The sequence below is a fragment of the Nuphar pumila genome, chromosome 10 (genome assembly GCF_984573655.1).
Source record: "Nuphar pumila chromosome 10, dmNupPumi1.hap1.1, whole genome shotgun sequence".
In the NCBI taxonomy this organism is placed as follows: domain Eukaryota; kingdom Viridiplantae; phylum Streptophyta; class Magnoliopsida; order Nymphaeales; family Nymphaeaceae; genus Nuphar; species Nuphar pumila.
The window spans coordinates 98,245,576-98,269,302 of NC_143258.1; the positions used below are offsets into that span (position 1 = coordinate 98,245,576).

At 37.2% G+C, this 23,727-nt stretch overlaps 1 pseudogene; it reads left to right on the forward strand.

The window, feature by feature from the left end:
* Positions 1-534: 534 nt before the first annotated feature.
* Positions 535-23,727, forward strand: part of LOC149827531 (ubiquitin-conjugating enzyme E2 34-like) — a 34,566-nt pseudogene continuing 11,373 nt past the window's right edge.

Genomic DNA, 23,727 nt, shown 5'->3' on the forward strand with positions numbered 1-23,727 from the left:
CCTGACATGGGATCATGATTTTCAATATCATGAGCAAAGCCGAAGAGAATAGCGTTGAAGTATTACTACAATTCAAATATCAAATGATACAGTGGGTACTTAACCTTGCTGTTGGCTGATACATTTTCTGCTGGCAACAGATTTGCCAGCCGACCCGAACAGTGGAGGTCCATGCAATCATCAAGGCAATCAACGCAAAAGGAGTTTTCTAAGCTGTTTGGATCCAACAATACATCTGAGGGAAGTGGGCTACCAGTGTCATCTTCTCATTCATTAGATGAAAGGATCGGAAAGGATAAAAAAAAGGATGGCATCCCAACTGATGGAAGTGATCGTGCTGTAAAGTTCTTGGGCACAGATATGCCTGGTCTTGATCTATCAATGGCTAAGTTGGGATTCCCGATGAAGAAACTGGCTAAAAAGTCTGTAAATTTCGTCACCAAACCCACAGTCAGGTTAGAAGAGGAAGGGCAAAACTCTGTGTCCAATAAAAAAAGAATGGTGGGGGCGGATACAAGTGGAGTGACTAATAGTGATGAGACTGACATTGAAGTCAAGAGGGAAGATGAAGTTGGACTTTCAGTTACTAATATGCAAAAGAAAGAGAAAGGAATGAAGAGAGAAAAACATGTAGCTTCCTTATCCCCATTCAAAAGACAAAAACTTGGTATAAGGTAACTCCAATTTCCTTTTTCTATACCATAATTTGTTGTTGCCTCATTTTTTTTTCTTTAGTCTTCATATCTGTTTTCTAAAATCAACAAGTCAATCTGGCTTTGATGGTTTTTCAAGAGATATATATCGCCAAACTGTTTCTGTTGTATTTCTAGCTTCCAAATATAAGGTGCTTATGCTTGTGTATGAATTGTTGGACATCTGCATCTTGCATCTCTGTACCTGATGCCCATACCAGTTTTTTTTTCATGAAAATAAATCTGGGCAATAACCCTATGCATTAATTTGTAGCATTAATAGCACAGATTAAATGAACCATGAGTTCATACATCGTGCCAAATCTGGAAGTTTATCCTTCCAGTACATCAAGTTCCATGAACTAGAAACAACATTCTACGTGTTCAGGACCACCAAGTTTTTCACTTTGTTTTTATCTGACGTAATACCTCTTTGCCTCTCGAAGTGCTATAATGGGCTTTGCTCTAAGACCTCCTAGCTTTGTACATGTTTAACTTTGCTATAAGAAGTTTTTGCTTTCTTTTCTTCTTGCTCTTTGCCTTCTTTCTTTTTATGTGATCATGTGTGTATGCTTGTGTTACTGTGTCTGCACATCCATCGAGAGGCCAGCCCTTGGTGTTGGGGAGCACTGAGGCGTGTTGCATGGGCCTTCACTTTCAGCCCATGATACTACATTTGACATTAGGTGAAGAAAATGATTGATGGACATGGTAGAGCAATTATGATTCAATGTTAATAAAATGTAGACAACGTAAAATCGACCATCTTCATCCATCTTCCTTCGTGTTGATCTCGTTACACCATCTCTTGTTGGATCTTATGTTAATCCTATAAACCTGGCTCACCCCTTGCAAGGTGATATTTAATTAAAAAATGATTGTATTGTCCTTATAAAATATCGTGTTTTTAAAAAATGTCTCACAATTTGTTGAAAATCTCTTCATTATCAAATTTTTTATTCTCTACTGTTTTTGGACACTTTTTTTTGCAAATATAACATGATGTTTGCAAAAATCATTTTTGTGAATCCTTAAAAATGTGTGAACCTCTTTTTACTAAAAAAAATTATGTTTGAGGACATTCGTAAATGTGTATGTATTTAGTTACAAGTCTGCAAATATAGTACAACCTTCGTAAATCCTGTAAATCCGAATGTCCTTAAAATGTAAATTCTTTTTACTAAAATTGCATAAGAGGCACACGTAGGAGGACATTCCCAAATGAGTAAGGACATTTGCATGCCAAGGTCAGGATATTTGTAAATGTTGGAGTATTTAATTAAAGGAGGCTCACTAATATGGTACATTTTCAAATTATGAGAATCTCTTTACTAAATATTCACATTTGTGATTGTCCTGACCTCATGCAAATATCTTCACACATTTGCAAATGTATTAAAATACTATTTTTTTTGTATTAAAGGAGGTTCACATATTTTTGGATGTTCACAAAAATTATTTGTGAACGGTGTGCTATATTTGAGAAAGGGGAAAATGTTTTAAAAAAAGTTGAGAATCAAAATTTGAATAGGGTTAGGATTTTGGTAAATTGTGAGGCATTTTGAAGATCCCACCATTTTACAAAGAAATTATGGTCATGTTCCCCCTATTAATCTTTCAAGTAAATCAAACTCGGGATAGACAAGGCCTCTCCCTGTGTTAATAGATTTTTCTGTGTCTTTTAAGGGCTAACAACTTTTGTACTCATTGCAGTCCCTGCCACCAAACGGCATTTGCAGCTCACAAGGTGGAATCCAAGATTCTGTGTTAGGACATGTCCTGCTTAGTCCGCTTCATCTTTTCTATTCTCTTTACAAGTGTCATGCGTTTGAATTGCATGCATCGACAGGACACACGCCCGTCTGTGGACAAGACACTTCTTACTGTCCTACCCTATCCACGGGCCAAAAAAACTTTCTTTTTTTTTGGGTGCGTCTGTGACTGTGTGTCTGCCGCTGTTCTGTGTTGTTGGTGGGGTGGTGGGGGTGCACGGGCATGGAGCAGCAACCTGTTTCAGCCACTGTGGGATGCACCAAATCCCCATCCTTGCGTCCTGCATTTTTGTGGGCATGCGGATGTGCATGGGCGCACTCTTGGTGTGTCCTGCGGACGGGGATTCAAATGCATCTCTTTGTCACGCCACCTTTTTTCTAATGGTGAAAGCTTCTATGCAAAAAGGTGGAAAACGATTTCCCAACAAGTCTTTACCGAGTTATCTTCTCGAAAAAGCAAATCTTTCCCGAGTTCTAGTTATGACTTGTTGAATCACCATATAAATTCTATGATGATTCAAGGAGGAGCCCACAACGGGCCTGCTGAAGCTTGTTCAGCCTTACGACCTATAGCGTCTTGCTCTGTTATGATCTTGGGGATTTTTTGATGGAGTTCCATAGCCGAATTCTGTGTCTGTAGGCTTGTTCCTCTTGTAGCTTCTTCTTCATCTACGCTGGAGTCACTCCTCACCTAAACAAGGGTGAGACAGTAGAATAGGGGAAAGATTGAGGGAAATGAAGATGGGCTGCTAAAGGAGTTTAGAGAGAGAGATACTTTGTTAGTCCTCCCTCCGAGGGCGAAGAACCTCCATTTTTTATCTTAATTCAGCAGAGAGAAACATTACAGCCATGTTCCATTAGTTATTGCCCTAACTAGCAGCTGACAAGAGATATCCAAATACTACTTCCGTTTTATACAATCGACTAAAAACATGACCTAGCTACTACTAGTATATTGTGCCTTAACCATTCAATGTTGGTGGGTTCAGCTCAGCTGAGCTGTCCCTAAACTTTGGATGGGGCAGTTTGCTCCCATCTATCTAACCAATTAGATCACATGTGAAAAGGATGGATGTGAATTGGGATTCCCATAATAGGTAATTGTGATTGATAAGAAATGATGAAAGTTGTTAAGTGGCTGAGAGGGAGATATTGATTGGCATACCAGGTTTATTTTCCATAACTAAGCTTACCAACGATACAGATGATGATTGGAGCCATACAATCAGGAAAATTTGAGCCCCAAATGATGGACTTAAGTTACTAATATTTACATCTAGTGGTTTACTATTACCACCGAGGTGGTATCTGAAATGAAATGGGGATCTTCGAAACACGAGCTTAGATTAACAAGGGCAAGTGTCAAGAATGACACTAAAGCATAACCCTTAAAAAGGGTATAACTGAAAACAAAATAAAAATAAAAATGTATTCTTTATTGATATGAAAAACCAATTGCTTAAGAAGCATTGGAATAAAATACAAGAGGGGCTGCACCCCTTTATATACACAGCTGAAAGAGGACTCAATAGAGCTTTTGGACACAGTCCAACAACTCTATTTAGAGCTGTTGGAATGTGTCAGTCCAACAGCTCTATTAAGAGCTGTTGGACTGTGTCAGTCCAACAACTCTATTGCTAGTCAAGTCTGGACAGGACTTGACTAGCAACAGTCATTCTAGTTCAAACTGAACTAGATGACATAAAGACAAAAAATAAAAATAAAGGAAAAAAATTACAGAAAAGAAAGAAATGAAAAATGTATTTATATATATATAATAATATAATATTATTATATATACATATGTGTACAGTTTTACATTTTAACAGTCCCCCTCAAACTTACGGTACAATGAGCGAAAGTTTGTCTAAGAGAAAGTGAAATCGGGGAGTAGCGAGAGGCTTTGTAAAGAAGTCTGCTAACTGATATTCTGAAGTGACATATGGCAGATCAATTATCTCGTGTAGATATTCCTCTCTGACGTAGTGACAATCCATTTCGATGTGTTTGGTGCGTTCGTGCAATGTTCTGTTAGTGGCAATGTAGATCGAACTTTTGTTGTCATAACACATTTGTGAAGCCTTTGTTGCTTCAGCTCCCATGTCATCAAGCAGTCGTCGGAGCCAAACTACTTTCATGGTCGTGGTTGCCATGGCTCTGTATTCAGCTTCGGTGGATGAGAGAGATACCTTCTGCTGCTTTTTACACCTCCACGAGATCAATGATTCCCCTAAAAAGACACAAAAGCCAGTGGTTGAGTGTCTGTTATTGGGATCACCTCCCCAATCAACATCAATATATGCAATTAAATCAAGAGAAGAGGAGGAAGATAAGAAAAGTCCTCGTGAAAGAGAGGACTTGATGTATCTGATAATACGTATGACTGCTCCCATATGAATAAAAGTAGGAGCATGTTGAAATTGACTTGCTGTATGAACAACATGTGCTATATCTGGTCTGGTAATGGATAGATAGGAAAGTGCCCCGACAAGCTGTCTATAAGGAGTAGGGTCTGCAAGAAGTTCTCCATCATCAATCTTCATTTTAACATTAACAACCTCTGGAGTGTCAACTTTCTTATCATCAGTAATACCAGACCTGAAAACAATATTAAAAGCAAATTTAGTCTGAGATAATAAATATCCTCTAGGAGAATAAGCAACTTCAATGCCTAAAAAGTATCTCAACAAGCCCAAATCAGTCATTTCAAAATGAGATTTAAGAAGTGTTTTGATTGTTTCAACTCCCTGTTTATCGCTTCCGGTGATGATCATATCATCCACATAGAGAAGAAGCACAATGATCCCTGCATCAGAATTCTTAATAAACAAAGCAGTGTCAGTTAAACAGAATTGAAAACCAATATCAATCATAACACAACTAAACCTATCATACCAAGCTTTTGATGCTTGTTTAAGTCCATAAAGAGCTTTTTCTAAGCGAAGGACTTTACCCTTAGAAATACTTGACCAGGAGGGGGTTCCATGTATACTTCTTCAACTAGCTTTCCATTTAAAAAAGCATTTTTGACATCCATTTGAAAAATAGACCATTTTTTGATAGAAGCTAAGGCAATTAAGGTTCGGACAGTAGTCATACGAGCCACCGGAGCAAAGGTTTCTTCATAATCAATCCCATATTCTTGGGCATAACCTTTGGCTACTAAACGGGCTTTATATCTTTCAACAGTACCATCACTCTTGGTTTTAATTTTATAAACCCATCGACATCCTATAGTTTTCTTCCCTGAAGGAAGATCTTGAATATTCCATGTAGAAGCCTTTTCAAGTGCATCTAATTCAGCTTTCATGGCTTCTATCCATTTGATATCATTTTTTGCTTGAAAATATGTGGATGGTTCTTCATATGAGTGAATTAATGCAATAATTGCCCTATATGTGGGTGAGAAAGACTCGTATGATACAAACTTTCCTGGAGGCCTCGAGATTCGGGATGATTGTCTAGTTGGAATGTTAGAATATTTTTCAAGTGCACATGGAGGATTAGACTCTTGTCGCCTGGAATATTGAATACTAGTATCTCTATGAACTTCTTCATTTTCAACATTAAGATCAATAATTCTTTGATCATCATCAAAGTTACAATCAAGGTCATATTTATCAGATGTTGATATTAGATCTAGCAAAAAGGAGTACTCAGTGACGTCTTTTAATTTTCTAAAATCAAAGAAGCTCTCCTTTTCAAGAAAGGAAACATTTCTAGACACATATAGTTTATTATTTTTGAAGTCAAAACATCTATAACCTTTCTGGTTTTCAGCATATCCTAAAAAGGCACAGGGAATCGCACGAGGGGAAAATTTATCATTTTTGTCAGTAAATATGAAACATTTGCACCCAAATATTCTTAGTCTAGAGTAGTCTGGAGAAATGTTCATAAGTTTTTCAATGGGAGTGATATTTTGTAACGAAGAAGATGACATCCTATTAATGAGATAGGTGGCAGTTAAGGCAGCTTCTGCCCAAAAGTCTTTCGGGACTTGATTTGCTATTAATAAAATCCTAGTGGTTTCTATAATATGGCGATGTTTTCGTTCTGCCAGTCCATTTTGTTGAGGTGTATAAGGACAAGATCTTTGATGGGTGATGCCATGCAATTTAAGATAATTTTGAAAATCTGTGGATAAAAACTCTCCCCTTGAATCTGTGCGAAAAATAGTAATATCATTTTGAAACTTGTTTTTAACCATATTATGAAAAATTTGAAAGTATGAAAATACTTCAGACTTATGTTTGAGAAAGTACATCCACGTATGTCGGGAGAAATCATTGACAAAAATAACATAGTAAACAAATCCTCCTTTAGAAATTACTGGTGCAGGACTCCAAACATCCGAGTGTATTAATTCAAGTGGTCTTGAAGAGAAAAAGGTTCTGTTCTGAAATGGTAATCTTTTCATTTTGCCGAGAATACAATCTTTACAATCAAATGATTCAGAGTTACAAAATTTCCCTAGATTTGGAAAATGTTGGATTTTGGCTATATGTGGGTGACCAAGTCTCTTATGCCACAGTTCCAACTCTATTTTTTGAATATTATAACAAAAAGCTTTCTTCGGCATTTCCAAAAAATCCATGTAATAGAGTCCTCCTTCTCTATGGCCTTCCCCAATCAGCTTGCCTGACTGGCGATCCTGTACCCAACAACCATGAGAAGAAAAAGAAATATTACACCTATAATCAGAAATTTGAGATACAGATAAAAGATTTAAATTTAATTTGGGAACATGTCTAATTTCTGGAATAATTTTTTTTTTTGTTTTATAAATTTTTTCAAAATTTCCTATTCCTTCTATTTCAAGAGAAGTCCCATCAGCAGTAAAGACCTTTGACACACTTGTTTTATTTTTAACACATTTGGATAGACTTTGATTATTTGGGGTCATATGAAAAGATGCACCAGAGTCAAGAAGCCAAGAAATTTTACCTAGATCAGAAAAAGATGAGGCTGCTGCGCCGGTTGAAGCTTCAGATGAGGAAGAGACACCTTTGATGAGAGGCTGAAGAATCTCCATTAGTTGGGCCAGGAAAACTGGTGCATCCTGATCTTTAGGCTCCGATCCAGCAATTGCAGCTCTTTTTTCTCTCAGCTCCTTAAGTTTGAGACATTGTGGCCTGTAGTGTCCCGGTTCATGACAGTGATGACAAATAACTTTCTTCTTATTATAGTCACCATTTTGTCGGTTAAAGTGAGGAGGCCTATATGATCGAACATGATTCCCTGGTCTAGACACGGCTAAAACAGAATCATCTTCAATTTTTAAAGAACCTTTCCGGAGACGATTTTCTTCCATTGTTAACTCTTCAATAGTTTCAACAATAGAAGAAATTTTTCCCCGGTGAAGTAGGGCCGATTTAGTGGTTTCAAATTTCGGCCTTAATCCAGTGATAAACTGGTAAAAATGTTCAGCATCGAGTTGTTTCTGACGAAGCTCGATGTCTTCAGCACAATGCCACTTTGGTTCTAAAAGAGAAAGTTCTTCCCAAAGTTTGGACAACCCATTGTAATATTCACGAATAGTTTTGTCTCCTTGTGTCATCATTCGAACTTTTTCTTGGAGGTTGCACACGTGTGCAATATCTTTAAGGGAATACATATTCTTAAGGTATTCCCATGCCTTGTCAGCATGATCAAATTTGGCAAGACTTGAGCATTTTTTAATGTCAACGCTATTGATAAGCCATGACATTATCTTTGCATGAGATATTCTCCATTCTTTCCATTTCTTCTCGTATGAGGCAATAGTCTTGATTTTCTCTTCTTCCGATAGAGGGACCTCTTTATCTCCCTCCTTTTTAGTAAGAGATAGCTTAGGTTCCGAATCGGAACCATCCACAATCCCCCATAAGCCTTTTCCCCATATATGGTGCTTCATGATTGAAGCCCATGTTACATAGTTTGTATCGCTTAGTTTCATAGGCATGATGGTGACTTTATCATTGCCATCCATCGATTACAAGGAGAGAAAAAATAGGGATAGAAGAGAAATAAGAAGGAAAATGAAAAAGAAAAAAAAACAATACAACAAGATGTGAAATCTTCTCTAATGAAGTGATAAAACACTTCTCTTCAAGTGGCGAACACTTGCAAACGGGCACGGAAACCGAGGCAGCTTCTCTAATGAAGTGATAAAACACTTCTCTTCAAGTGGCGAACACTTTTGCAAATGGGCACGGAAACCGAGGCAGCTTTTCCTCAAGATTTAGTACTTCCGCGGCTCTGATACCATGAAATGAAATGGGGATCTTCGAAACACGAGCTTAGATTAACAAGGGCAAGTGTCAAGAATGACACTAAAGCATAACCCTTAAAAAAGGTATAACTGGAAACAAAATAAAAATAAAAATGTATTCTTTATTGATATGAAAAACCAATTGCTTAAGAAGCATTGGAATAAAATACAAGAGGGGCTGCACCCCTTTATATACACAGCTGAAAGAGGACTCAATAGAGCTGTTGGACGCTGAAAGAGGACTCAATAGAGCTGTTGGAATGTGTCAGTCCAACAACTCTATTGCTAGTCAAGTCTGGACAGGACTTGACTAGCAACAGTCATTCTAGTTCAAACTGAACTAGATGACATAAAGACAAAAAATAAAAATAAAGGAAAAAAATTACAGAAAAGAAAGAAATGAAAAATGTATTTATATATATATATATAATAATATAATATTATTATATATACATATGTGTACAGTTTTACATTTTAACAGTATCCCGAAGGCTCAGGATCGAATCCCTCTGCCACATGGGGCAGCTGTTGTTCTGGTAGGGGGTTCGCCCAACCCCAGCTTGCCTTTCAAAAAAAAAAAGTGGCTTACTATTTCTCGAAAGAAAAATATTTACGAGTTGGTAAAATAGATGAGCACCATATGTCTAATTTTGCTGAACAGATTTAAGAGGCGTCCCGTGTACCAACCTTCACACTGGCGGCCAGGGCCAGCTGCCCTCTTTGAGATTTGAGGCCACTGCCTAGGGCCTCAAATGAAAATATATATATAATGCTTATATTTCACATGCTGAGGGCCTCCAATGAAACATAGCACATGATGAGGGCTTCCAATGAAAAAAAATATGGAGAAATATGGGCCTCCAATGAAATATGTCTAGCGCCTCAACTTCTCTTGAGCCGTCCGCCCCTGCTGGTGATCTTGTCCATTGTCTTGGACTTGCCAGTTGTACCCGCAAGGGTGCGATTGGCACGTCTTGTGCAATGCTTTATAAAGAGTCTGCACAGGACACACGATGTCCTGTACTAAATGCTGTGCACCCTCCTGTGTATCAAACATGGGAAAGCACCCGGGCAGGGACCAGCCGGTCCCGGCACAGGTGTGTCCTGCCTATCAAACACACCCTTATATTGCAAAAGATTAACTCTTTCATTCAAGTTGGTATCTCCCAAAGCACCAAAAAGAGGTCAAATGTTAAGCTTGTGTTAATGAACTTTGGCCAATATACAATAATTAAGGGCAGAAGGTGACTGCCTTTTTCTTTTCTTTTGGAAGGAGACCAAAGAAGGCACAACTAATTGTGGGATATGCTAGGCCAGACTGGCCCATTGCCAAACCCAAATTATTATATAATGTGGACAACGGGTCGGGCAGACCATGGGCCGGTACAACAGCTCAATCGATCAGTCCAAATTGCGGGCCAATTTCCCACGAGAGCCGATCATATGATCTGCCCAATTACAATGGATAAAGACTCTAACATCCCCACCTTCTATTACTCCCATCGCACCATTCCTTGTGTATATGGTGGGCCCAACCATGAAGGTATTGATGTCATCCTCAATGGCAGTAAGGGTGTAAAGGGGTTTGGGTTTGGTTAGGACCCAGGTGGAATCAGACCTGATCCCAATTTTTGGGTATGGTAACGGGTCTAGACCTCGGTTTAATCAGACCCGCCGTAAGAGAAACCAGACCGGGGTAATACTCGGTAAAATACTATTTTTTTTCATTTTTACAGTGAAATTTTGTGGGTCTTGATCAGAACTCGGGTTGGGTTCAGGTCTGGTATAAATTCTCATAAACTATACTTGAATCCATGTATTAATCGGACCTTCGGGTTTGGACCCAAGTCTTAATTGAGTCTTCTTATTTATCACCATACCTAGACCCTATAGGGTTTGGTTCGGGTCTGGGGTAAACCCGATCCATTGACACCACCCTTAATTGGCAGTCACGGGGACGCAAACCGTTTGAATCCACAACAGAGAACCAAAATTTGCAAAACCTCCATCTTGGATTCGACCCATTTGCATCCTTAGACAGCCATCATGGTGGTCGTTGGTCAGCCAAATGGATGATGGGGTTAGAGCATTTCCCAGTGGTGATTCGGTAGATCATATGATCTGCCGTGGTTGCCCACCCCTATTTCCAATAGATGATAATTAAGCTCGAGTCACATGATCCAATCGAAATCTGACTCTTTGATGGTCTTGGGCCCATCATCAAATCAGATCCATACCATAGCTGTTCTAACTTCTAGGGTTGTGGAACGAGACGAGTAGCTTGTTGTTTGGCTTGGCTCATGTAAGACCCATAATTTTTCAGTAAATTTTTTTGAATAAATTAATGAGGCATTTCATATGAAAATAGCATATTAACCTGAAATGTGAATCGAATCGATTTCTACGAACCAGTTATACTTAGGATATTCATATCTTTATGAATATATGCTCAAACAGTTAGGGAGCCATAACTTTCTCCTTGAGTAAAATCAGGAGATTTGTATAAGCCAACTTTCTTAGTTATATCGATACGAAGAGAATGACGTACTCAGAATTTTTTACAAAAAAACTATCGAAAACCCAAAATTTTTGCAAGACCCACAAAATGTTAGTAGGACCCACGAAAATATTTCTCAGAAAATATCTTTTGGGACCCACAGAATATTTTATGTAGGCCCCACATAAAATGAACCTTCATTCTTTATCCTGAAAGCCCAAGGCAAATTAAAAAAAAGGAAACTTGGAGACCAAGTTTCCTTTGGTTATAAATAGCCCCATCTCTCTCTCTCTCTCTTCTTATAAAATCGCCCTCCCCTCTCTCTCTTGCTCTCCTTCTCTCTCTAAAATCTCCCCTACCTAGCTTAGCCCTTTTGAGCCTACCTGACCTGGTTTGAGTCTGCCTGACCTGGTCAGAACCCACCTCACCTCATCCAAACCTACTTGATTTGGCTTAAACCTAGTTGGATCTAGTCAAAGTCAAATTCCTTTTTGGTCCTAACCCATATTTGGTTTACCTTACCTAGACCTAGCCTACTTGGGCTAAGTCTGAACCTACCTAACCCAGTTGACTTGGATCGAACCCAATTTTATTCAAACTGCTTGGGTTTAGCAGCTTAACCTGCTCTTCATCTTTCTCAACTAGGACAAACTCATCTGACCTAGTTTGACCTCTCAAAGAAAGTTTTGAACCCAATTTAAAGCAGACATAGCGTTCTAGAATCATTCTTCACCGATCGAAGGGTAAGTTTGATTCATCGATCACTCTCTCTTAAGTATTTGTTGATTTGTGTTGTGATATATATTGTATACGTTCTGAAGTAAAATCTGAACATAATCTTTGGTTTATGCTCTCTGAGACACTTTGGTGTTTACGTGCATCTTCTTGTGACTATCGTTGAATATTTTATGATAAAAAAACTCTTGCTTAAGGCAATATATCTGTATTTGAGATTGCCATCATGTCGAATAATACCAAAGCTATTCTTTTCTGCATATTACATATATATGCATTTGCTTATGCTTTTAAGATTATCGTCACGTCGAACGATGCCAAGACTCCTACTTTCTGCAATTTGCTTATGCTCTTAATATTGGTGTCACGTCGAACAATGTCAAGACTATTGCTTTCTGCAATTTAAATTACGGATTTAAGATTGTCATCACGTTGAACGATGCCAAGGCTCTTGTTTTTGTAAATATACATATATATTTGCTTTCTGCAAGTTATTTAGTTTGGTTTCTCCCACCGAATATTAAATATGTATTCATTTACGCTGTTGCATTATAAAGCACAGGCTCTTGCTTATATTATATATAGTGCGCATAAATGAGTGTTCAAATAGAGATCAATTCCAAATCGCCAATGTGATTCCATTGTCGCTCTTCGATCAAGATTTTGTTTGATGAATGAATCTCCTATTGAAAAAGCTTTACTTTTGCGCAAAACTACTTTTTCGTAAAAACCTAAGTCACTTGCGCATGGCCTAGCTATGGCCTAAGGTTCCAACAAGCTTCGATGGATACAAAGTACGCACAGTGGTGTGCATCCATCCTCGAGTTAAAGCCTAGCAATTTCTTCACCAAAGAGGACAAATGTTGAAATTTCTGAAAAGATATTCACCGAGCTTAAAAGAAACAACACTTTCTCCGTCAAAGAGAGAAACTGTTGCTGAAATTTTTGAAGAAGCTCAACCTGCTCAGAAAGAGCGTAGCATGTTACTCCATCATACAGAGGAGGTGTCAAGTACTTTGTACAACTTAGAAAGGGTCATCACACTTCTGTCGTGAAAGCAGGAGAAGTATTATCGAAATGGTTAGCAAAAGAATTGCCTTAACCGGTTGAATGACACAAGGATGCCCTATTGTCGAAACGCTGCCAGAATGACTCATTCTCATGTTTACTTCTAAGGGCACTTTACTCGTAAGGGTCGAAGAGCTAGAGTAGTTGTTGCGCCTTGACTAGGCCAAGTACTCATTGCGGTAATATACATCGAGCAGTCGATCCGTTGAGATCGTGTCATATGCATGCTCATTGAGATACTGTTGCATAACTAGACTTGTAAAGGCCGGAGAGTTAGAGTGCGTTGTCTACCCAAAAGAGGTGAGGTGCTCGTGATGGTCGTAGATGCTGAGAGCAAAGTCAAACATGCATATGAATAAAACTTAAGGTCACAGACCCTGCGGTTTTGACCGCACTGGAGAATACTGAATGGGGTCGGGTACATATGTCCTCAGTAAGGGAGGCACTGCCTTTCTGAATGGCATGCAAATATCCGACAAGTAACAGTTAGACCGGCAGACCCATTCACGACTTTTGCTCATGTGGTAGATGGTGATGGTACAACTGCGAGTGACATGTATTTGATTATGAACCTAACAGAGTTCAAGGGGGCTCTCATCACTCAGGGGGTATGGAGGTCATGGTTATCCTTAAATATCTAAGGATTAAACCCAACTACTGTAGCATAGAATGCAACCCAATCGGTTTGGTAGGGTTATCCCAGTATGAGTTCTACTGCCCTACCATGGAGAGGGTCTCTAATGCTCCCAAAATTTTAACCTTAATTATTGTTCAAATTTTGAGGCCATTTTTTTTATAAGTCCAAGTAAATCGGATCTTATAATGCGGAAATGATTTCAAAAAATGGTTAAGACTTTTGGCAAGGTTATACAAAAAACAACAATCAAATCAAAATGTATGGGATATACACATTTCAAACGACATACAATATAAGACTGAAATATGAAAAGTTTTAATTTCATTTCAAATCAGAGTATAAAAACAACACTTCAGCCTCTACATTATCAAGTACTTAAAATGAAAAGATCATGAATACCAAGATCGCAAGGTAAGAGTGGACCCTCAAGGATGCAGCTCGACCAGCCCTTTGTTCAAACTACTCATTATACTTTACCTACATTACCTGTCCCCCATAAAACGGGGTCAGACTCACTAAAGTCTGGTAAATTAACCCAAACTCAAACTTATAGAAAACATATCAAGCATTTAAAAGTAAAGACATGATATATTATTCATCAATTGTCAGGTGATAGACCAAGGAACAACGTCCTATGAGTCATTCATTTTAAGCATTCGAACATAAATCATTTCATCACTTAATATTTTATTCAACATTAACTCACACAATAAAGCATAATCTACATGCATTTAAGTCATACAAGTCATCGCATAAATATATATATGCATCTAAGACATTCAGATCATTGCATCATTTTCATATGCATTCATAATTCTTATAAACAATAAGTCAAATCACATTTGATTATTCCTGCGTGAAATACACGCACATACATTCTAACTAATTTAGTTAGATATTCATGATACACATCAATCATGATACATAGGTGTGATATATTCACTCAAACAATCATAATGCAATCATTTGCAATAAAACTATGTAAGTGTGATGTATCATTCACCTAATAACTCAAAACTAGTCATTTATAGGCGGGCCACCTATACGCTAACATAAGCGTCACAATTATAACCTCATATCAAGATTTAAAATCAATAAAGATCTAATTCTCACATTTGAGTTCAGCATATAATCATGCTATAACAGAAAATCCAATTCTATAGATTCATAACTGGGAATCTTAATCAACTCAGAAGATCACCACAATTCATCATACTATTTTTTTTAATCATAATAAATATTTACAAGATCTATGCCAGATCACTTGGTCTGGGAAATGTACAACCTCACAAGGAGTTATCGCCCTAGACGGATGGTCTGCCTGGTCTTGGACAATGCACTTCCTCACAAGAATATACCATCTTCGTGAGCTACACGCTCTTGGACAATTCATTTCCTCATAGAGACTTACCGCTCTAGCTAGATTACCTGATCTAGTCATGCATACCATCACATAGAATCATTTGGGAGCAGTTCTTCAACAGGTACCATATTCAATAAAACTATTGTGATACCTGCATCAATATAATTAACCACTCTCAGGGTCGATAGCCACCAACACGGCACAAACATGTATACAATCAATATGCTTCACATCATACATCACTTCATATAGCACTTAAATCATAAAATCACACATTTAACCAATAACGTTTCATGAACCATAGTTCACTATTGAACTTAAACATTTATCGCATGCCTTCATAATTTTATATCACAGTATTTAAATCATATCATACATAAACATATTATCCTACGCACCATATCATCGCTACAAGAAACATTGCATTTCGTAAATTGAACCTCGAAGCATGCATAAACAAAAGATGAGTTCTATGCATGCATACGTGAACATGCACATTTCATAATACGAAGCAACTAAATCTCAACATACATAACTCCTACATAGTTTGAGATTTGCACACACGATAAAAGTCATATGCATTGTTCATCACATGAATCGATATATCACTTTAGATATAATTGTATAAGGGTAGGTCAAAATCTCATTGACCATCCCACCGTACATCATACACATATATTTCTCAAGAAAATAAGACATACAAGTTCAAGACAATTTATAACATTCATAGTATGCATCGAACACAACTTACACAAATTCATAATAGTTATATGTGCACCATGTATCAAATTCATGCAAATACACAAAGCAACATAGTATGCACAAACCAAAGTATAATGGCACACATTGCGTACATATTATACATTCATAAGTGTATGGGCATTCAAACTCACACACAGGTGTACCTACAACAAACACACTCCATATTTCGCTCACTACAATCATGACAAACATGATCTCTGAACTATAATCACAAGAGTCCTAGATATCCATAACTAAGTGAAGTGTGTGAGCATAACTTGTATTTGCAATTTATTTAGATATTCAGTGCAACAACATCATGCTTACAGAATTAGTGCCTAAACATACTCTCTATAAGTTCAGTTAAGGTATCTTACCTCAATAATGTTAAGAATAATTAATCGATATCCAAAAGATAGAGGGGTTTCAAAGTTTGTAAAGACCGCTACCCAAGCAATACAATAAACCCTTCGTGTGTGATCGTAAATGCCAAAAAACTCAAAAAAAAATCAATTATATCAAGATTAGCCAAAAATAGCAAATTACACTATAAACCATTACCAAGAGCCACATAACGCACAAATACACTCCAATAATTTATAAACTTCATCAAAAATATATTTAAATATAATATATATATATATAAAAATAGTAATTTGTAGTCCAAAATAGTTCTATAAATATAAATTATGCTCTGATTTGCTTGAATAGAAAAATAAACAGGTAATATATCAATAAATAAAATTCAAAAGCTAGAAACACATTTCTAATTTAGAAATAAAAAATGAGTTCTTTAGTTATTAATAGTTCTTAAAAATTATGGGTTTTACAGGGTCAACAAGCCTCTGGGTATTTAAAAAACATAAAATAATCAACCCCAGAACATCACGTTAATGCCTGGGCAAAACTTCTCCCGTGTACCAGGGGGTGAACCGCTAATAACGAAATAATGCATTAGTTCTAGGTTCAGTGATGTATGAATATATGAGTGAGTGGACGTTGTTCTGTCAAGTCCTGCATAACCTTGAGAAAGGTGTCATGATCGGTATACTACTGGACCGATAGGACAAATACACATGTTATATCCGCACGACTAAGCTGTAATATCCTAAAATTTCTAAGTTCTTTTCTATAGCATTGTGAAATGTCTTGAATTTCGTGCTAATATAGAACCCTAATTTCTTTAAAAATTAATGTTCGAGTATATTTGTAAGGCATAGGGGGTTTAATAAGGTTGAATTGTAGTAAATATAAACCCTACACGGTTTGAATAATTGATAAAACCCTAAGTGATGCCTAATTGAAAATGTCTCTCTTAAAAAGAAAATATTGAATTTTCTTTAAGTAAAGTTAATTAAATAATGTGAATTAACAAAAGTAGGTTGTGAACATATACTTATTAATATGCTTAATAAGTTGTAATTAATGGATAATTAATGTCTTTACATTTTATATGATTTGTGGTTGTATAAAACACAAAACGATTTTTGTTGGAATTCTATGGTTTTTTAATTATAGTTTAATAAAATAGATTTTTGTTATAAATTAAACCCATTTTATTAGTTTAGTAGGAGCCAATAGGTGGGCCGTCCCATCCTATGTGGCATATTACTTTAAATTTATTTTGAAATTTAATAACCTAACTTAGAGAGCGTTATAAAACCCTCCCATAGCCCACGCCTCCCTCATTTTGGGCTGGAAAAATTTGAGAGCTTCTCTCTCCCCCAAAAACCCTCTTCTCTCTCTCCTCTCTTTCCCTTCCCTCTTCTCTTCTTTTTAGGGTTTCTTTTGGTTCTTGAGTTTAAGATCCAGACCTCAAGGGGTGTGGAGAGGGATCTAAGGTCCTCACCTTGCTGGAAGGAGGAGCTGGTCGGTGGATCGAGCAAAAAGAGTCGTTCATCCATCAAGAAATACATTTTTTCAACAAAAGTTAGGGTTTCTATGCTTTTATTGCAAGAACGGAGTTCTTGGCATGGATTTTGATGCTTTTTTATGAGTTTAGATCATGATCAAACCCTCCTAATCGTGGGTTTGACTCAGATCTAATGATCCATGGCAAAAACACGTTTTTCCCTAAAGAAAACCATTTTTGAAATCGGGTTTATCATAAAAATCAGTTTCTTAGAAATAGATTTGTAAAATATATTTGTATTTGATTTATTCCATGATTTTTATGCAAATATTAGCTTGGATTGATAGATTATGAATTGTTCCATCTACTGTGAATATTTTAGAATTTTTGGAATTTTATTTCATGCGTATTTTCTATTTCTTTTAATTTTTCTTGGGATTCGGGTGACTCAATTTGATTCACCTAAATGCAAATCTCGAAATTTCAGGTTTTCCACTTGACCTTTGTTCAGTAAAATGGTTGTTTCTCCCTCGTCCTGAGGAATTTTGACGAACGGATTGTTGCCTTGGAAAGCTAACTCCATTGTGCATCCACTGTAGAAATTTGGGCTCTGTTCATGGACCGAGCACGTATCTGTGACAGCCGAAACAAAAATTGATAGGTCTGTAGTAAAACATGCATAACTTCCTCATACGAAGGAGTTTTTACGAACGGTTTGCGGCTATGGATAGCTGACAACAATTCCTATATACTGTAAAAATTTCAGCTCTATTCATGAAGCCAAAAAATTTCTGTGAGCTCTGTACCAGTAGGACAGAGTTAAGAAATTGGAAAAAAATTAGGGCAAATTCATAAATCAAGGCTCAAAGGGTGCATAGTATATATGTTTTTATTCAATTTCTTTATAGAATTAATATGCATTATGTGAATGATTATGTAGGTCTGATTTTATGCAATCTTATATGATTATGGCATGAATTGTAAATGGAAGGTTACACATTAAAGATTTAGGATCAAAAGGTCCAATGAATACAAGTTTATGTTTTAAATTCTAAAAATGTGTTGACTACATGTATGTTCATGATATCGTGATGATATGATTGTTTCATTGATATGGATGTTCATATATATTCTCTTTGTTGCATTGGCCATGTACATGTATGTGCCTTATGATGTGTGAAAATGAATAAGATATTTATGCTACGCATGTGTTGAAGTGTCTGTTACAAGTTTAATTAAGTGATTTTGTTCAATGTTTTATAAGAATACATCCATGACCATAAAAGTGGTTTAAGTTTATTGTTGCATAAAAAGTATGACTGTAATCAAGTAATCATGTGACATTAAAACCCAAGATATTTGCTGGGAGAGTAGCAAATGATACAAAACTTCGTGGGGCAAGTCTGTTATGGGCACGGAAGGTTGCTCCTCCCCTCCTACGATTTTAGGGGGAAAACCTCTGCATTGGACTGCAACGTAGAGGTTATTGTACTCATGAGGAAAAACTGATGCATCGGGTTGAAAGGTGTTGGGAATCTCTATCGTATTAACGTCCCTCACCCCGTCTTAGTGAATGGACCTGACCAGGCTAAAGCCACCCTTGTATGTAAAACACGTCCTGTGTCATGGTCCTGATCTGAGAATGTCTGCCTGTGTCGTATCAGCAGGGCTAAGAAGTGATAACTTAAATGGTGTGTGCATTAATTTGGCATCGCATGCATCATCTAATTAAGAAAATGTAACTAAAGATAAGAAAATATGCATGCATTGAAAGAGCTTTTGCATATGGTAAGTCATTCATATTATCTGTTCATGCATGGTGTATTTTAAATGTATGGATTTATGTTTTTCTGTTATATATGAAAATTCTAAACATGCATGAGTTGTTGTATGATTGTTTAAGTTAAATTAAATGTTAAACCATGAAATTTCTATTGAAATCTTTGTCTTGTTATTCTGTCTTACAAGTTTAGCATATTTACTCTACTGACACATGTTGTCTGACCCTATATGGTTTAATATTTTTTAGGTAATGAGTAAGTACTTACGTGCGAAGGCGGAAGGTTGCGACGGGGACTGAGCCTACCTTTCCTCTGCTTCATGAATTCTAAACTCTGATTTTTACTTTAATTTAATTCAAGGACAAATGTGATTAATTTGGATATTTGTGAAACCTAAATATTATTTCATGCATAGTTAATTAGTTGTTAAAGTTTAAATTCTATAATTGTATGGTTGCAAGCATTCATCTGAAGTAGCACGCCAAGTTTTATGCCCAATGTGTTTTCCGCTGTTAACTGCTAAAAGATTTAAATGTATTTCAAAAAAAAAATTCCACCAATTTCGGGTTATAAAAATTGGGGTGTTACATAAGCAAAGCTCGAGGTGCTCGCGTTGGGGTTCGTGGGATATGGATATGCCAAGTCTTGGAAGCTTGAGCTTGACATCCCAAATGAAGTGCTAAAGAGGCTCTTGCCAAGTCGTGGAGACTTGAGCGAAATGTTCAACTCATAGCCCTATGGAGGCTCTCACGATATACACTAAGTCGTAGAGACTTGAGCGTCGTTGCTGCGAACTGGGACCCTGAGTGATCTTTGTATGAGTTGATACTTGTTTGAATATGTGAATTAATGCTTACTTACCAGACCAAAAGTGGTTTTGACCCTGTTTAATGAGGATTTGAGGTGTTGAACCTGCGATGCGATATATGGAGCAAGGCGATATCGAGTTCCAGAGTTTCTCTAGACAGTTGCACTGCTTCTTTTATAAAACTAAATATTGATTTTCCAAATAGTGACATTTTTAATAAATAAGTGGTTTTGACAAATGAAACACCTTGGTGGTCAATGAGTGCTTGGCCACATACTTGTGACTTGCTCGGAGTTTTCTAAAACTGGTGACCCATTATCGTCTATTTTCGTTGCTAAAACCTTTCTAAATTTCGCTACAAAGAAAAAAAATGAAATTCATGAAATTTTTAACTTAACTTTGCTTTAGAAATTTGGGACATTACAAAAATGGTATAAACCTTTGTTCGTGGTATCGCATTGTAAGTAAAATTTTATACTTTTTGATTCGGTAAACCCATGTCAATTATATATAGTAACTCATGATTAACGAGGCTATTGTTATCGATGCAAGTTCATATACGATGAATAGATTTGCCCATACAAAATCCAAGTCTGTCAGTATTGTGGTGAAGATGGGCATTCAACCAATGAATGCCAAAAGAAATATATTGTCGACCTCGTGCATCAGTGGACCCCATCACTCGAGGGTTGGGAGTAGCAATACCCTATCAACTTTGGATGAATCACCGAGTCTAAGCTACTTCGACTTGAACTTCCTTGCAGAATTCAATAATTCGCCAAGCTACCATCGGGCATCATGTACACCTAGCATAAATGATCCAAATGAAGGATACAACTCCTTCTATTTGCCAATTATAATTTTGGATTCCCTGAGTCATGATACTGACACATCATACGCTGAACCAACATCACTAGTCTATCAGCTAGATTCGCTTGAGTGTGCAGAAGTGCTGCTTGAGCCAACTCCAACTGCGCCTAAGTCAAGGTGATGTGGCGATCAACGGGTCTATCTGAGGTCATTTATGTCAAAAAAGAAACTCAGTTCTTAGAAACTGGTTATGTTTGGAGTCGACAGACTCATATGTATGGTTTTTCGCCGCCAATGTTCGACGATATGGCATGACACTTGTATTTAAAGGTGATGTATGTATGTTGTGTTGCAGTGTATATATAAAAGTAAATAAAATTTTACTTTCCTATATACATCAAGAAACTGAATCACATTGCTTTTATGTGATTAGATAAATGACTCCTACAACAAGAAGAACCACATCGAGTGAGGAGTCTCACATACAGGAGTTTCTGTTAGAGACCATCAACAACCTTATGACTGTCATTCGTAAAATAAGGCAGGAATCACGATCACTTGCCCAAAAAAAAGGATTTTTGAGTAAAGAACTTCTCTCCACCGACTAAGAGACCATTGCAGATGGAAGAAGTCATTCAGCTCTACAAACAGTCCAAACTTTGTTGTCCGAGGTGTAGCTCACATCACCCCAGAAGGGCTTGTCCTCGCGATACAGGGGGTTGCTTATATTGCGGCAAACAAGGCCATTCTGTAAAAGAATATAGCGAGAAGGCCTCATATCATCAATGGAGGAATATGGGATCTGAATGACCATCTCAACAAACACAACAACGTCTCCTATCCCAACGGCTGTCACTACCTAAGGCAGAGCAGAAACCTATGGCGAGCCATGTCTATGCGGTGTCAACTGAACAACTCATGGATAATGACTGTATCAAGGAATCTGAATACCTTGATAACTAGAGTTATGTTGGATAAAAAGGTAGTCTGAAGACAAAATTAAAGGAATGCTAGAGCCTAGACAAGTGACTCATGACCTTATGTATGGTCATCAGAATCGATATATATTTTTGTTCTCCAAAATAATCTTAGACCTGTCAAATCGAATTTTAAGTGCTTATGTCTAAATTGGTAGCTATCGACCCTATGAGTGAGAAATTGAGTTTGCGTAATTAGAATGCTAAAAATCACTTAATAAATTAAATCATTGAGGAATTGTTCTTAAGAAGAGAGTCTTGTGAGGTTTTACATATTCAAGATCAGATAGTTTATCCAGGGTGAGTATGTGAGGATGTACCGCTCCGCGTGAGTGTACATGTTCTAAAACCAGTAAGTTTGGCTAGTATGATTCTGTGAGGGTGTACTAATCCAATATCAGGTAAGTCTGGCAAAGGCGAACTTGTTAGAAAGCACGTTTCTAAGACCAGGTAATCTGACAGGGGACTTATTCCAATATGGTTAATCCTTTTGAAAATTATCTGTGTGTATGAAATAGTTACACAGAGCGACTATGATTAATAGCCAGTTGGAATGAGATCGATTTAACAAAGTTGTCATTGTTGTAGCAAAATTTGAACTCAGATATGAGAAGCATACCCTCATCGATCATAGATTATGATATGAGGTTATGAATGCGATGTCAAGATATGTTGATAACATTTATGAATCTGATATACAAGAGAAATATCTCGAGTTATTCACGCGACACTCTTAACAGAATTTCGAGGATGAAATTCTTTTAAGGGGCTAACGATGTAAGACCCATAATTTTTCGGTAAAAAATTCTAAATAAGTTTATGAGGCATTTCATATGAAAATAGTATATGAATCTGAAATGTGAATAAAATCAATTTCTATGAATCAGTTATACTTAGGATATTCGTATCCTCGCGTATATATGCTCAAACAGTCAGGAAGTCATAACTTCCTCCTTGATTAAAATCAGGAGATTTGTATGAGCCAACTTTCTTAGTTATGTCGATACGGAGATAATGACGTATTCAAAAAATTTAAAAAAAAATCACCTAAAACGCAAAAATTGTTGGTGAGACCCACAAAATTGTTGGTGAGACCCACGAAAATATTTCTCAGAAAATATCTTGTGAGACCCATAGAATATTCAATGAAATATTCTATATAGGCCCCAGACAAAAGAAACTTCCAGTCTTTATACAGAAAGCCAAGAGAAAATCAGAAAAAAAGAAACTTGGAGACCAAGTTTCCTTTGGCTATAAATAGCCCCCCTCTATCTCTCTTCTCATAACCCCCCCCCCCCCCCCCCCTCTCTATCTTGCTCGCCTTCTCTCTCTAAAACCTCCCATGCCTAGCCTAGCCCTTTTGAGCCTACCTGACCTGGTATGAGTCTGCCTGACCTGGTCCAAACTTACTTGACTTGGCTTGAATCCAGTTGGGTCTAGTCAAAGTCTCTTTTGGTTCTAACTCAGGTTTGGTTTACTCGACCTAGACCTAGCCTACTTGGACTAAGTCTGAACCTACCTGACCCAATTGACTTGGATCGAACCTAGTTTTGTCCAAACTACTTGAGTTTAGCACATTGACTTTCTCTTCCTCTTTTTCAACTTGGTCGAACTCATCTAACCTAGTCTGACCTCTCAAAGGAAGTTTTGAACCCAGTTTGAAGCAGACAAAGAATTCTGGAGTCATTCTTCATCGATCGTAGGGTAAGTTTGATTCGTCGATCACTCTCTCTCAAGTATT